General features: G+C 47.9%; 1 long non-coding RNA gene across 1 annotated transcript; it reads left to right on the top strand.

Annotated features, from left to right (window-relative positions):
* Positions 1 to 7,540: 7,540 nt before the first annotated feature.
* LOC105480847 (uncharacterized) lies at positions 7,541 to 10,571 on the top strand. Its single transcript, XR_986629.2, has 3 exons — positions 7,541 to 7,686; positions 8,037 to 8,141; positions 10,401 to 10,571. It is a non-coding gene; the product is annotated as an uncharacterized lncRNA (long non-coding RNA).
* Positions 10,572 to 14,665: the final 4,094 nt, after the last annotated feature.

The raw sequence follows: 14,665 nt of genomic DNA, 5'->3' as shown, positions 1-14,665 counted from the left end.
AGTATTGCCCAGCTGTGCCCGGACCCTTTCAGGATTGTAAATGCCTGTCTCTCTGGGCTTAGGCTGTGATGAGGGCACTTGGAGGCTCCTTTGCATAGAGTCCTGGCCAAAAACAGATGGCAGACTCAGAAGAGTTCACTCAGGAAAATGTAATGGCCTACTTACTAAAGTCTGGACCAGGCTTAAGGACAGACACCAAGAAAGGTAAGAAAGCACCCAGGTTGTTTATTGTGTGATGCCATTGCCACTCCCGGGGCCAGAATGGGCAGAGGAGGGGGTGATCACCTGAACCGAGCCAGGTCTGTAGCGGTAGAATAGACCTGCAGTGCCACAACTGTGGCCTTGAATGGTGAAGCACAGCTACCACCAACCTGTGGCCTAGAAAATCCTGAGATAATAAATGCACCAAACTCTTTCTCCTTTGGCCCTTCAAGCTCCTTTTGGTGCCACCAGTTGGCTGGACCCAGCCAGAAGCCAGAGGGAAAGGATCCTGATGGTGCAGTCCAAGGAAGCCGGCCTCCTGGGGCTTGAGCAAGGATGGGGAAGCAGAGAGAATATTGTGGACTGAATGGTGTCCCCCAGATTCGTGGGTTGAAGCCCTAACCTCCAGTGTGATGGTATTTGGAGGTGAGACCTTTGGATGATAACTGGGTTTAGTTGAGGTCATGAGGTGGGGATTAGTGCCCTAATGAGAAGAGAGACACTAGTGCGTGCTCTCTCTGTCATATGAGGGCACCATGAGAGGGCACCATGAGCCAGGAACCCGATCATGCTGGCACCCTGATCTCAGACTTCCAGCCTCCAGAAATGTGAGAAGATGAATGGCTATTGTTTAAGCCACCCAGTCTATGGTATTTTGTTCTGGAGCTGAGATGACTAATACGTATGGTAAAAATGGGGGCAAGGGACCTACAGAGAACACCTAGCACAGAGGTGACGTGGTTTACTATAACCTTGAACCACCTACTGGGGTCACAGTGGGTGATGTCTCACAGCTGGTCTGAATGGATCTTGACGGTCAAGGGCCACTGTCCGCAGTTCCATGCACCCTCAGTAACTGCCTCTACGGGAATGACTGACTAGAGGTTTACAAATGATCATGACAATAGCAACAACACCACCTGGCATTTGTAGATCACTTACTCTTTAATCTTATCTCATTATCTCACTTACTCTTCACCACAGTCCTATAAAGCAGGAATAATTTTTAGCCCGGTTTTACTGATGAGGACACTGAGGCTCAGTGAGGCTGAAACACCACCTTAAGTCAGGAGCCAGATTTCTGACCAAGGCCATCTGGCTCCAGACTCCTTGCTTTTCTACTCTTTACTCCCATGACAGCTTCTTTAGCCTTCTTAGTGAGGGGATCGAGTCTGGTCTTCCGAGTAGTGGTTATATATTTAATTCCATGAACCAAAAGACTTTAGTGTCAAGAATTGTGAAGGATTTAAGATTTTACTCTGCTTTCATGCTAATAATTTTAGCTACTTCAGTCTCACGGATGTTGTCAGAAGATACAAGACTCTTGGGTCAGAGACAAAAGACAATTATTCAAAGCATAGCAAGTAGCATGAGTTCATATTTATGTCAGTTTCCCTTGCCCCAATTTCCACAGAATGAAGTGAAAAGGGTCAGGTAACTTTGCACATATAGGTAACAGAGGGTAGTGTGTTCCAGGAGAGGTTACCAAGATGAGAGAACGCAAATATTTTATACCGAGCAGTAAGCCTATCTGACCTTTACCCCAGAGGGAGACATTCTGGATAGTAAACAAATCTGCACTTGGCTCTGCAGAAAGACACTGTATCTGTCTCTGTCTTCCAAGGCTGCTCCTTACATAAACATCCTTGAAAAGACAAAGGCAACCAGCTGGTAAGAGACACAGGAGATCCATGGAGAACTGTCTTCTAATTCTCAGAATTCCCCAGACTTGCACACATCACCTAACTGGATATGTCACCTTGTCCAAGTCCAGGACAACCAAGGTCCTGGGAGCACCTTGGAGCAGGGAGTACAGTGGCTCCTGTAACTACGACAGCTCCACTAATGCAAACTATATGACAAGTGAGGAACATTAGATGACAGTCAGGCTTCAATTTAAGTAAATTTAATTTTAAAGATATAAACTTCCTAGAGGAAGTTGTGAAGTGAGACTTCCATGCTCTTTGTTCCTGCGGCTGTTGTTGTTCTGTTTTAACAAGTTAATCCTTTGGTGGATTTCCAATAAGATCTAATTTGCAAAAAAATGCGTTTGACACCAAATATTTCATAACCCATCTAAATACATACGCTGGGCCAATTTGTGTTACTGTAGAACCACCTGTCCTTACTTCATGCTATTCGTCGGAGTATACCAGTGCATCTCAAACTTGAACGTGCAGAAAAATCACCCCCTGGGGCTTGTTAAGACAGATTCTGATTTAGTAGGTGTGGGATGATGTCTGAGATTCTGCACTTCTACGAGCTCCCAAGTGACGCCATATTTTGAGTAGCAAGAGATGAAAACACAGTAGCACTGTCTTATATGGAAGTCAGGCTTCCCTAGAACATAAAAAAGCCAAGGGAGGAGCGGCAGGCTTTTGCCAGCCACTCTGTGGTTGTCATTAGTGCCTGCCTTTGGGTGGGTGCTTTCTTCTTTAGCCCACGCTCCAGCTCAGTTGATTTTTACCTACTGTGCAATCTGCACCACCTCATAGTCCCGTGTGTCCTCCACCCCACCACCCAACCCCTGTTCAATTACCCAGAGGAGGCGGGAAGGAGGAGTTTTCCATCAACTGTTCCCCTCCCCTCTGAGGGCCAAGGGAAGGCTGGGCCACCCGCCTCTGTTTACTGTAAACACGAGGAGCTGCTGCTCAGGCTTCCACTAACCCTCTCCCACCTCCCAGGGCTTCTGTTGGCCCAAAGCTCCTGGAGGCCACCTTCAGCCTCCCTCTCTCCCTAAAGCCCTCGTCTAGGGCTGACCCTGGAGGCTGCATTCTAGCCCCAGATCCTCAGAAGGAGAGCTGCAGAGGTCTTAGGATGAGTCTGCTGTATCCAAACTGACACAAGTTTTCTTGTGCCCCCTACACATTGGAGACATCCCTTTCTCCTGCCCTCCCTCCCTCCTGTTCACTTGACTTCTTCCACCCTTCTGTAGTAGTCAACACTCTTAGTTAGAAGTGACAGATATACTGCACACACTAGTATTAGGAGAAAATATAAAAGAATAAAACAAAAAACAGTGACTTACAAAACCAAGAAGGGGCTTCAGGTTCAGCTAGATCCAGGGGTTCAAATGATATGGTCAATGCTTGCTTTCTCCATCCCACTGTGCTGTAATCACGGTCTCCTACCAGATTGCATCCAAGAATCTTCAGCTCTAATTTCATATTCTCTCAGCTTAGTTAATGTGTTAATAAAACAGGTTCTACCTGAACCAAATGAAACTGTGATGTCCACAGCACACTTTCTCTTTCCTTCGATCCCTCTTTCCACCTCTTATTCCAATGTAAATAAGGTAAGGTTGCTATCTTTTGTCCTCAAAGATCTTATAGTCTAATGGGGAAGGCATGGGGCATATACCAATAACTACAACATTCTATTATCAGGACCATGGAAAAAAGTATGCGCAGATTCTGCACACTTTTATTGGGTTCCTGGTACATGCCAGTTCTACATTACTCACTTCCATTTCTGTAACCTGAGCTAGCCCACGAGTGTGTGCAGTGCCCGTAGCAGGAGGAGCTGCCAGGGTGCTGCTCATGACAGCAGAATCTACAGTGGGCCATTTCGGCTCAGTGAGGCAGTGTCCCAAGCGGGGATCAAGGAGAACTGGGAAACCCTAGGCACCTCCAGTGGCTCTGCCTTCCCATCCAAGCATGTCCCAGCAGGAAGATAAGGGGCAGTGCAAGGGGAAGGGAAGGGAGAGGGGCCAATAGGCATACATTGTGAGCACAGCTGGGCATAAAAAGTGATGGGCCAGGACTCACGCTGCACTGCACCCACGCAATATAAAACTCCTAAATTCATGAGCGTCTTGCATGTGGAGACCAAGACTGGCTCTAGAGAGGTTCATAACCACCCTGAGATTGTATGCAGCAGGTCATGGGAGTGTGGAGGGTGCAGTTTTTGGGGAGATGGTTGCTAGTTTCCATCACATTCTCAAAGGCGTTCACTACACCTTCATGATAGACCCATAATCTGACAGCAATACTCCAACGCTGCTGCCAACCCAGTCCAAGCCACCTCCCCTTGTAGCTGTCCTACCTTTTCACCTTATCTCCAGGCCTCAGTTCAAGGGCCTCATCTCATCCCTATCTCACTCTAAACTCTTCATGCTAGCCTGGTTTCAAACCTAGTTCTGCCTACTAGCTGTGTGATCTCTCTCTCTAAGCCTCAGTTTCCTCATTTATAAAATGGCCTGGTAATAACAATCTTGAGAGCAAAGGCCTCATTAAATGGTGGCCATGGTACCCTTCTTCTCTCACCCTTCTGCCTGTCCCATCACAGAGCTAATAACTTTTATCAGGTGTAGTTTATGTCATAATCCACATTCTTCTTTTATAGGGATGCTGCAAGGATTGGAGGTGATGCTTTTATTAAAGCATCCAGTGCAACATTTGGCAAGAGACAGTGCAAAGTCACAGGAAATTTTTTACCTCCTGACTTCATCCCTTAACCTTTTATCTGACTCCTACCCTGCAAACTGGGTTTCTGAGTCTTCTAGCCCAAAAGGGCCCAGGGAGCTTTCCCCCCGTCACCCAAGGCATCCGTCCCCACCCCACCTCCTGACTGACATTGGGACACTGAGACCCCAGTAGTTAGGGGCCCATTGGACCCCTTGCTGGCCAAGTCAGGTCTCTGACTGACACTAGCTTTTCCAAGAAAACCAGCTCACGGGGCTCCACGTAGGAAAAGCAGGCCCTTTTACGTGCTAGCACTTAGGCAGAATTTCCACTTTTTTCCCCCCTAATCTTGATGAACTTACATTTAAAACAGGTATTGCCTTGCTAGTTTCTGGCAGCAGTGCCCAGGCACAGAGATATGGGAACTAGAGCTGCCGAGTCCTTACATTCTCAGCTGAGGGAAGCCTCCGCCCTTCCCACACACTGTTCTGCGGGGCAGCACCCCTGGAGCTCACCCACCAGGGAACCGGACCTGTCCAGTGCTCTCTAAGCAGCTGTTCCAGATGCCCCCAGAAGGCCAGGAATGGGTGGGCTGAGATCTGAGGGCCAATTCTCAGAGATAGAGCAAACCCACCTGATTCTAGAGGGAGCTGCAGCTCAAATCCCTTGGAGACAGAAGAGGGAAGGAGAATTAAAGTGTACTAGGGGTATCTATAGACCAGGTCCTTTGGGAACATTATCTTATTTAAGCCTCATAGCAGCGTTGGGGTAAAGATCATTATAGCCAATTTGCACAGAAAAAGCAAAAAACAAGACTCTGTAAAGTTATCTTATTCCAAGGTCACACCGCCGAAGGTGGCAGAGTCAAGGTTTGACCTAATTCTGCTCAGTACCACTTTCTGGCTGTGCAACCTTGGGTAACTTCCTTCCTCTCTCTGGGCTTCAGTTTCCATATCTGTACAATGTGGCACTAATAACACCACCTCATGAGATGTTCTGCAGCTTCAGATAGCCCATGTCAAGCAGTTGGCATGGTGCCAGGCATACAACACATTTTTTGAATGAATGAGTGAAGGAATGAATGATTGGAAGGCAACTCAGCTCCAGCCCCATTTAAAACTCTGTATTTCATCCATGATTTGTAGAGCTCATATTGATATCAGAGTGTGCCAAGTTTCCCAAGTTTCCGTCAGTCTTCATGATATCAGCCTGACCATTTTTCTTCACTGAAAGAACTTCTCCAACTCCACTAGTGAAGATCCTGTCTGGCCAATGGCTACCAATTCTGAGAGTCCTCGTGGGAACCCAACAGCTGAATGTAGAGACCTGCCTGACACTCTCATTCTAGAACATTCCATGTCCTAGCTAGGTGTATCCGTTCTTTAGCTTCTCTAAAAGCAATGCCTATTGCTGGAGGCAAGAGACCAAGCCCCCAGAGTAACAGGAGCCCTGAAAATAGCTTCCATTCAGTGTGTCCCCTGAGGACAGACACCACCTTGCCTCACCATTGTGTCTTTAGTTTGCTGTAGAGTGCCTTGCATCTGAGAGATGCTCAATAAATGTTTGTGGAATGAACAGAATCCAAAGACAGTTGAACAAAAATGTGCAGGACTTACAGTTCTTCCATGTGCAGGCAACACTGGGGCTTCGGCTGGGATGCTGGTGCCCAGCAACAACTTGTATGTGGCCCTGGGGTCTGTTTCCAGGACAGTGGGAACCCCTGGTCTGTATTTTGTTAAAAGATGAGTTCCCTGGGTCCATTTGACTGAATTTCATTGAAGGACATTTGAAAACGGAAACTGGGTAAGGCAAATTAGCCTCCCTGGATTCCTGCAGAGAGCACCTTTTATGAAACTGTCATTTCGAATTTCCTCTTCCTTTTGTTTTGGTTCACACAGCCTCTCTCAGAGAACAGATTGAACCCCATTTTCCTCATTGAAGATCACATCAGTGCAAGGACATCCTGTCTGGATGGGTAGGAAGTGCACCGGGAGATGTCTACCATGCATCTGGGCCCCACAGGAGCAAGCTTCTGGCTGCCATCTCTTAGGATCTCACCGCCTTTGCACCTTGCAACAGCTCCTCTCCTCAATGTTAAGCAGGCACAGGGCTGATTGCCAGTCAATTCCAGAAGGATGAAGTTCAAAGGGATATCTGGAGCAAACAGACTTCAGGTGGCAGACGAGCCGCTGGGTGCAGCATGAGCAAGGGCTCCCAGCAGAACAGGGCAGGCATCCACTGGAGGGGTTAAGACCTTGAGCACTGGTGTATGAAAGCTCAGGGGTCCAAACTCGGCTCTGCCAAAAACCAGTTTTAAGACTTTGGGCAAGTTACTTAATCTTTTACAACCTCAGTTCCCAAACTACAAAATGAGCCTAGCAATAATGTCTCATCATGATACATTTTAAGATTAAATGAGCCAAAGCCTGTAAGTACCTGGTGCTTGGGAAATGCAAAGCCACACAGCTGCTGGTGGGCATGCATCGCTTGGGCATCCTATAATCTGTCTCGCCCACTAGACTGAACTACTCGAGGGCAGGAACTCAGGCGACCAAGACAGGGCCTGGCCTGTCGTAGATACTTATCAGTTATTTGTTGAATACATGTCAGACGAGGCTGAGTGGAAATGACACTTACTGTTGTCATGTTAGTAGTATTGGTTTATCTTCCTGTCTCCTTAACTAGACTGAAGTCCCGGAGAACACAGATGAGCTTTATTCTTCCATGTATTCCCAGTGCCTAGCACACTCTCAACCTCTCTGAGTCTCTGTTTCCCCCATTTATTCCCCCTATTTAGAAATAAAAGCCCTACTTGGCAGCGTTTCTGAAGGTAACATGAGTCAATACATGTGAAACACTGCACGGTGCCTTGCCTTCTTAAAAGCCCCATGATGGCAACTGTGATCATAATGACTACATAAAGGTTTCTGACCCAGTATCCAGGGCTTGCAGGTAAGCTTCCACACACTCCCAGGGTGTGGCCATTGGAGCTGATTCATGGACGAGCTTGGAGACCCCCTACGATTTACTAAAGGCCAACCTCTTATAAACCAGGACCTGCGTGGGCTCCTTTAAGTGGCAGGTAACTTGCCCATGATCAGACACCTACTAATCAGTAGAGCTGAGATTTGAATGCGAGCATCTGGTTCCACAGCTGTCACGACTCATCTTCACTGTTCAGCTTCCCTAAGGCCTGTTAGTTTCTCAGCCTGAGCACAACTGACCTTGTGGACCAGATGGTTCTTGGCTGCGGGCGGCTGTCTTGTGCCCTGTAGGGTGTCTAGCTGTATTCCTGCCTCTGCCACTAGATGCCATGACCTCCCCCAACCCCCAGAGTCACAATGACCAAAAATGACTCCAGACACTGACAAATGGCCCCTGGGTTGAGAACCCTTGACTGAAAACCACCTTTCCCCTCTCTCAAACCCACAGGAGCCCTCTCCCATGGGCATACCAAGGCCATCATCTCCTGGGACGGGAGTACCTCGGGAAGAAGTTTGAACTCTCCTCCAGTTCCACTGACTTGAGAATGACCTGGTGAGTCAACCCCCTCTGTCAGGATCCCTTTTCTCATCAGCAAAGGGCGCCAATGTCCACCAAACTGCCCAACTCAGAAATGTGGGCATCACCCTTGACCCTCTGTCTTCCTCACCACCCTCACCTTATCTCTCACTCAGTCCTATTGGCGATACCTCTTGATTATTGTTCAAATCCATCCCCTCCATTCCCCCTCCCCCTCCTCTTCTACCTCGGTTCAGGCCGCCGTGTCTCACCTCTGGATCAGCCTCTCAGACAATGTCTGCCTCCAACCCACCCTCTCAAGTCCAAGGTGGTTTTCCCAAAACACAAATCTGATCACTCCCTGCCTTGGGTGTTTTCTGAGAGCATCCTCTGCTCCTGAAAGCATTGAAATGACGCAAAGCCCGGTTAAACTCTAAGCTCAGGCAGAGCTGGGGATAAGCCTCACTCCAGGCTCTTAGCTCCCTGATCATGAGCTGCCCTGTTTGTCTCTTCAACTGCATAGTACATCCTGTGCAGGCAGGGATGCCTTGGTCCCTGGACCCTCAGTGTGCAGCATGGGATGCACACAGCCAGCATTCAGCAAGCACTCACTGGGTGGACAGATGAATAAATGGATAGATGGGTGGAGCGTGGTGCAGGCCTGTGCAGTGCTCTAAGCTAGGGATGACATCCTGAGCCCACTGCAGGGGCTCCAGAAATATTTGTGGGGAGAAGGATTTCTATGCTCAACTTCAAGGGGTTCTCCACTGTAAGAGGAAGATGAATGCCCTTCCTATATGGGCATTTTACATCCTGAGGCAGGGATGTGCACAGCGAGATGGACAGGATACAGTAGATTATTTGCTATGTGCCTCACAGCTCTCCTCTGAGTCGGATTTTTCTTATAGGAACTAGTTAGTGGAGGGGATCACTTCCCAAAGAACAAGACCCTGGAGACTGGGAGCATCTGACTTTATTTTAGGGAACACTGACAAGAAGGTTCACTGTGTTTATTTGGCAGGTGCAACCTCACTCTGTTCAGTGGGTTTTCCCTCCATGGTGGGGAACAGGTTCATTCCAGCAGAGGGGCTGCTGGGGCCGGCATGGCGATGGCCATTGAGGGCACACAGCACCCTGTTTCCTCGTCCTCCCGCAGCATGCACCCTTGCCCTCCCCTGCCTGTCCCTGAGCCTGAGGGGCCAGCCAGTCAGAACCTGGGGCTGGGGATGGTGACAGCTGCACCTGCCCAGAGTCAACAGGATTTGTTCCCCTGGATTTTCCACACTGGTGGTTCCAAGATCGGGTCTGATTGCCTGCGTACCTTTTAAGGCCTGCCTGGGAGCAGAGCAGGACCTTGGGGAGGCTGTGGGTCTAAGTTGTCCGGAGAGAGCTCTCCTGAAGGTGGCAGGTGGATGTGACTCCCATTTAGCCCCACTCCCCGCCACACACAGATACATACAAAGAAATAACTAGTAGGAGAGAAGGAGTCAGGCAAGTGACAGAGCCTAGATTAGGGACCAGCTGAGGCCAGGCCAGGTGGGGAAAGAAGGGGTGGTCTTGAGCCAAGGAGATGCTGGCAGAATGAAAATTAGGGCTCCAGCTCATTGGTTCTAGAATTGGAGCCCAGAGCGTTTAAGTGAGGGTGATTCAATAATAACTTCTGAGAGGGCAGGCTCTGGAGTCAACAACTGAGTCCCAACCCCAGTTTCTTCCCTTACTCTGTGACCTTGAGCCAGTCCCTTCCCTTCTCCAAGCCTCAGCTTCCTCACCTGTAAAATGGGAATTGTAGTGAAGATGAATGAGACAAAAGATTAGGTGTTCAGCTCAGGACCTGGCATGTTATGGATGTTTTGTCTTTGCGGTAAGAGATCATCCCTGCGTGCACTCCCCATCTTCACACAGATTAGGGACAAGAAAGAATTGGGCAGCCTAGGATGAGGGGCAAGTGGGGAGAATGGAGAACAAGCCACTGCTGGGACCTGTGACCCCAGCAGGAGCTTCCCTTGCTTCCATCACTCCATGTCCCACGCGAGAGGCGGCAGCAGAGCTATATTGGAGGAGTGGGTGATAGACTCCTGTTTGTCAGCTGTGGCAGGTACATCTGGTTAACCAACCAGCAGCCACCCTCCCGCAACGCAAAGCATGTCTTCCTTGCAGGCAGAACTCGCTTTCCATCTTAGAGGCTGAAAATGGTAGACACTGTCTTGCCCAGGCTTCCTTACCCATGGGCATGTAATTTATTCATGGAAACAAACAACCTTCTTTGTTTCTTTCCCAACAACCTTCCCATGCCAGACACTGACATGGGGATGTGATGCTGGAAGCTGCAGCTGCCCCATTGCAACCATGAGGGGGTGAGGCAAGACCACACCAATGTGCAAAGGATCAGAAAGATGGAAGGGATATTCTGGAACTTTCATGGCTCAGAGTTCTTGTAATGTGGGAGAATAAATGAACTCACTGCTTAAACCACTTCTAGGCAGGCCTTCTGTTATTTGAAGCAAAAAGCTTTCTAGCACCAAGCTTTCTTTTCTTTTCTCTCTCTCTCTCTCTCTCTGTCTTTTTTTTAAATTACATTTTAAGTTCTAGGGTACATGTGCACAACGTGCAGGTTTGTAACATATGTATACACGTGCCATGTTGGTGTGCTGCACCCATTAACTTGTCATTTACATTAGGTATATCTCCTAATGCTATCCCTCCCCACTTCCCCCTCCCCCATGACAGGTCCCGGTGTGTGATGTTCCCCACCCTGTGTCCAAGTGTTCTCATTGTTCAATTCCCACCTAGGAGTGAGAACATGCAGTGTTTGATTTTCTGTCCTTGCAATAGTTTGCTCAGAATGATGGTTTCCAGCTTCATCCATGTCCCTACAAAGGACATGAACTCATCCTTTTTTATGGCTGCATAGTATTCCATGGTGTTATATGTGCCACATTTTCTTAATCCATTCTGTCATTGATGAACATTTGGGTTGGTTCCAAGTCTTTGCTATTGTCTAGCACCAAGCTTTCTAAGCTTGAGAAAGACATTTTGAAAAGTTGTGGGTCTGGGGCTATAAACCAGGTGTTCCTAGAGTCTCCCACTGCCTTTATCTGGCCCTGGTGGTAATTGCAAATCTTAGGAAGTCATGGAAAGCTGGGTCTGAGACCACACATCCCATCCCAGCATCCCAAGCCTCCAGGCAGAAACTGGTGAGTTGCTGAGATCTCGGGTGTCATTCAGTGTGTTTGTCACTCCTTCCATCAACGAAGTAGACTCTGGGGCCTACAGAGTGGCCAACCCTGGAGAAGGTGATGAGGAGGCAGAGCTAAAAATGCATGTCTCTGCTCATGTGTTCATTCATGTATTTAATTAACACTTACCCAAAACATCAATATATCCCCCAAAGTTATTTTAATAAAATGTGGTGTTTGCTTTGTCATCCTTTTGAATACGTCCTTCAGGCTTCAATATTCCAAAGTGGTCCATGAATGCGGAAGTATTGGGAACCACCAATTTGTGCAAGTCACTAAATCTTTCTGTGTCTCAGTTTCCTTCTCTGAGACAGCAGCTAGTTAAATTTCGTCAGGTGGCCTCACTGGTTCTGGCTAAGACTCTGAGCAGCCATGATTTTAAGACCTCCCTCAAGATACGTGCTACCACAGACGGAGGTCTAGGCTGGGGTCCAGCTTCATCCTCAAGCTCCCAGGTTCTGGAATCTAGCAGACTTGGTTTGGAATAGTGACTCTGCCAATTGTTTACAGAGTAAATCCGGACAAATTTGACTTTACTTCTCTGGCCCTCAGTATTCACACAAATGACTGGGAACACACAGCACCTGTCTCACAGGGCGCGATCAGGAGTCACTGCTCTTAGCTATGGTGAACTCTTGGCACAAACAAACAATAAATAGTAGCTATTTTTCTTGTTGTGTTTTTGTCACTGTTAGGGAATCTCCAGTCTTATTGAAACATCTTCCATGAAAGCCTCAGAAAACCCTCCTGACAAAATTTATTTTAACTTAAGAGTTAGACCTACACCTTCCAGTAGGGGAGGAGGGAATATCTCCACAATCCAAAGAAACTGTAGAGGAGTCAGTATGTCAGAGCAGAGGGCCCTGTAAACAGCATCTTGATCCTCGCCACCCTCATTTCACCAACAGGGAAACAGCAGCTCAAAGAGGGAAAGAGCTTGGCCAAGGACACACAGCAGGGGCCCAGACTTCCTGACTTCCCAGGTAATACAATCCTAAAGCAAAAGTGTCAAGAGTTAGGAATAGACACAATTCGGTTTTCTAGCTGTCAAACATCGGGAAGAGAAGCAGAAGGAGTGGTTGGAGAACACTAAGCCTAACTTGGGGCCAGTCCTTGGGGAAGACATGAAGATGAGCTTCTCTTCTTCTCGCCCTTTTAGTGTCAATTTCTCAGTTCTCCTAAATGACCTATATCCTCTCCCTACTCACCCTCTAACGTTTGTTCTTAGGAAAGAATAAATTCGAGTTGCAGGGATGGTGGGCATTTGAATTTTGTTTATTACAAAGAACATTCTTGGATGGTAGAAGTTGATGCATCAAGGATCTGAGTCGGATAGCTACCCTTTAATTACTTGGTGGAGTCAACGCCTATTGGGATCTGCTCTATGCCCAGCACTATGACAAACACAGAGCGTGAAGACAATTAATTTGTTCCTGCATCCTGCCGTCATAGCACAGAGTCTAATGAGGGACAGAGATTCAGGAATCCATCACTAGAGCTCATTAGATGCAAATGATTATGGAGGTGTGTTTACAGCACCAGAGGAAGGCAGTACAGGAGTGAGGCCTTCTACCTCGGGGGAGGTGAGATCATAGAGGAAGGGAATCAAGGAGAGACGAAATGTGGGATGGTCTTTAGGAGGGGATGAGGGACGAGAGATGACCTAATGGGTACAATGTATGCTGTTTGGGTGATGGTTACAACTAAAGGCCCAGACTTTACCACTATACAAAATATCCAAGTGAAAAAACTGTACTTCTACCCCTTAAATCTACAAAATTTTAAAATATATATATTTTTAAGAGATAGGAAATGACACAAGTGGAACCTCAAATGATCAGAAGTGTGGCCCCACTTTGGGAAGCCAAGGCGGGTGGATCACCTGAGGTCAGGAGTTCGAGACCAGCCTGCCCAACATGGTGAAACCCCATCTTTACTAAAAATACAAAAATTAGCTGGGTGTGGTTGCAGGTGCCTGTAATCCCAGCTACTCGGGAGGCTGAGGCAGGAGAATTGCTTGAACCTGGGAGGCAGAAGTTGCAGTGAGCTGAGATCATGCCACTGCACTCCAGCCTGGGCGACGGAGAAAGACTCCATCTCCAAAAAAAAAAAAAAAAAAAGAAAAGAAAAGAAAAGAAAAACAAAAAAGAAGTGTGGCCCTTCCTGCCAAGTGGAAGGACCAGAGGGAAGTTCTCTCCAGACAGAAGGAGAGCAGGAGCAAAGGTGAGAGGTGCAATACTTGGGATACAGCTAGGGAAGAGGGAGGCCTAAGTGTGGGGACGGCAATGGGGAGACTGTGCTCAGGGGGCCCTTGGAGGCGACCTTGATTCCCTTACCCTCTCTGACCCATGCCCACCATCAGGTAGGTGGAGAAAACATTATAGTAGCCACTGTGGCCTTAGGGGGCCTAGGGCTGAGCTGAAAAGACATTTTAGAAATGGAAGTCTGTAACAAAAGTTCAGGTGTGGTAACGAGCATGGGGCAGGTGAGAGAGGCAGAGCTTAAAATTTGGAGAAAGGGCTTGCCCTCAGTCTTCCTCCCCTACTTCCTCTCTCCCTTCTACCGTCATTCCTTTCCTTCTTTCTCATTCATTCCCTCATTCATTTATTCATTCATTCATTCATTTGTGTGGCAAATATTTAGTGAGCACCGCTGTGTTCCAGGCATCCGGCAGGGATTTGAGTGGCAAACAAACAAGACATGGTCCCTGTCCTATCAATTTGGGCAGACAGGTGAGAAATAACACAACACTGACACATGTGAGGGGTGGTTAAGACTTTCTACCTCAGCTCCCTGGACCTGGAAGTTCCTAGAAGGCAAGGGTGGGTGTGTGACAAGGCCCTATCTGTACCTTAACCCAGGCCTGCCCCTTTTCCCGGCACAGTGGTTCAGGTGTGGACTCTGGAGATGAAGGGCCTGGGTTCAAATCTTGGCCCAATCACTAGCAGGTGTGGTCGACCACTCTGAGGCCCTGTTCCTTCACTTATAAAATGCGAATGATTTCATACGAACCTCATGGAATTGTGGTGAGCACTAAAGAGACGATGCCAGTCAAATGGTGGCTGTGGCTACAGGGTGAGTATGAGGGCTTTTTCTGGAGTGCTGGGGGTATTCTGCCTTTGATCTGGGTGCTAATTACACAGGTGTGCTTGGGGTGTGAGCATTCATTGAGCTGCACATTTACGATATGCACACTTCTCTGAAAGTATGTTATACTTCAATGACAAGTTTTGAAAGTCTTCGTCCAATGCCTCTTGTTGAGCTCTGCTAACAACAATGAATGCTAATGATTGTCAGGGTCCTATGGTCTTGCTCCCAAGAGAT

This window comes from Macaca nemestrina, chromosome 6 (assembly GCF_043159975.1).
Source record: "Macaca nemestrina isolate mMacNem1 chromosome 6, mMacNem.hap1, whole genome shotgun sequence".
Taxonomy (NCBI): Eukaryota; Metazoa; Chordata; class Mammalia; order Primates; family Cercopithecidae; genus Macaca; species Macaca nemestrina.
This window is presented reverse-complemented; position numbering and strand designations above follow the sequence as displayed.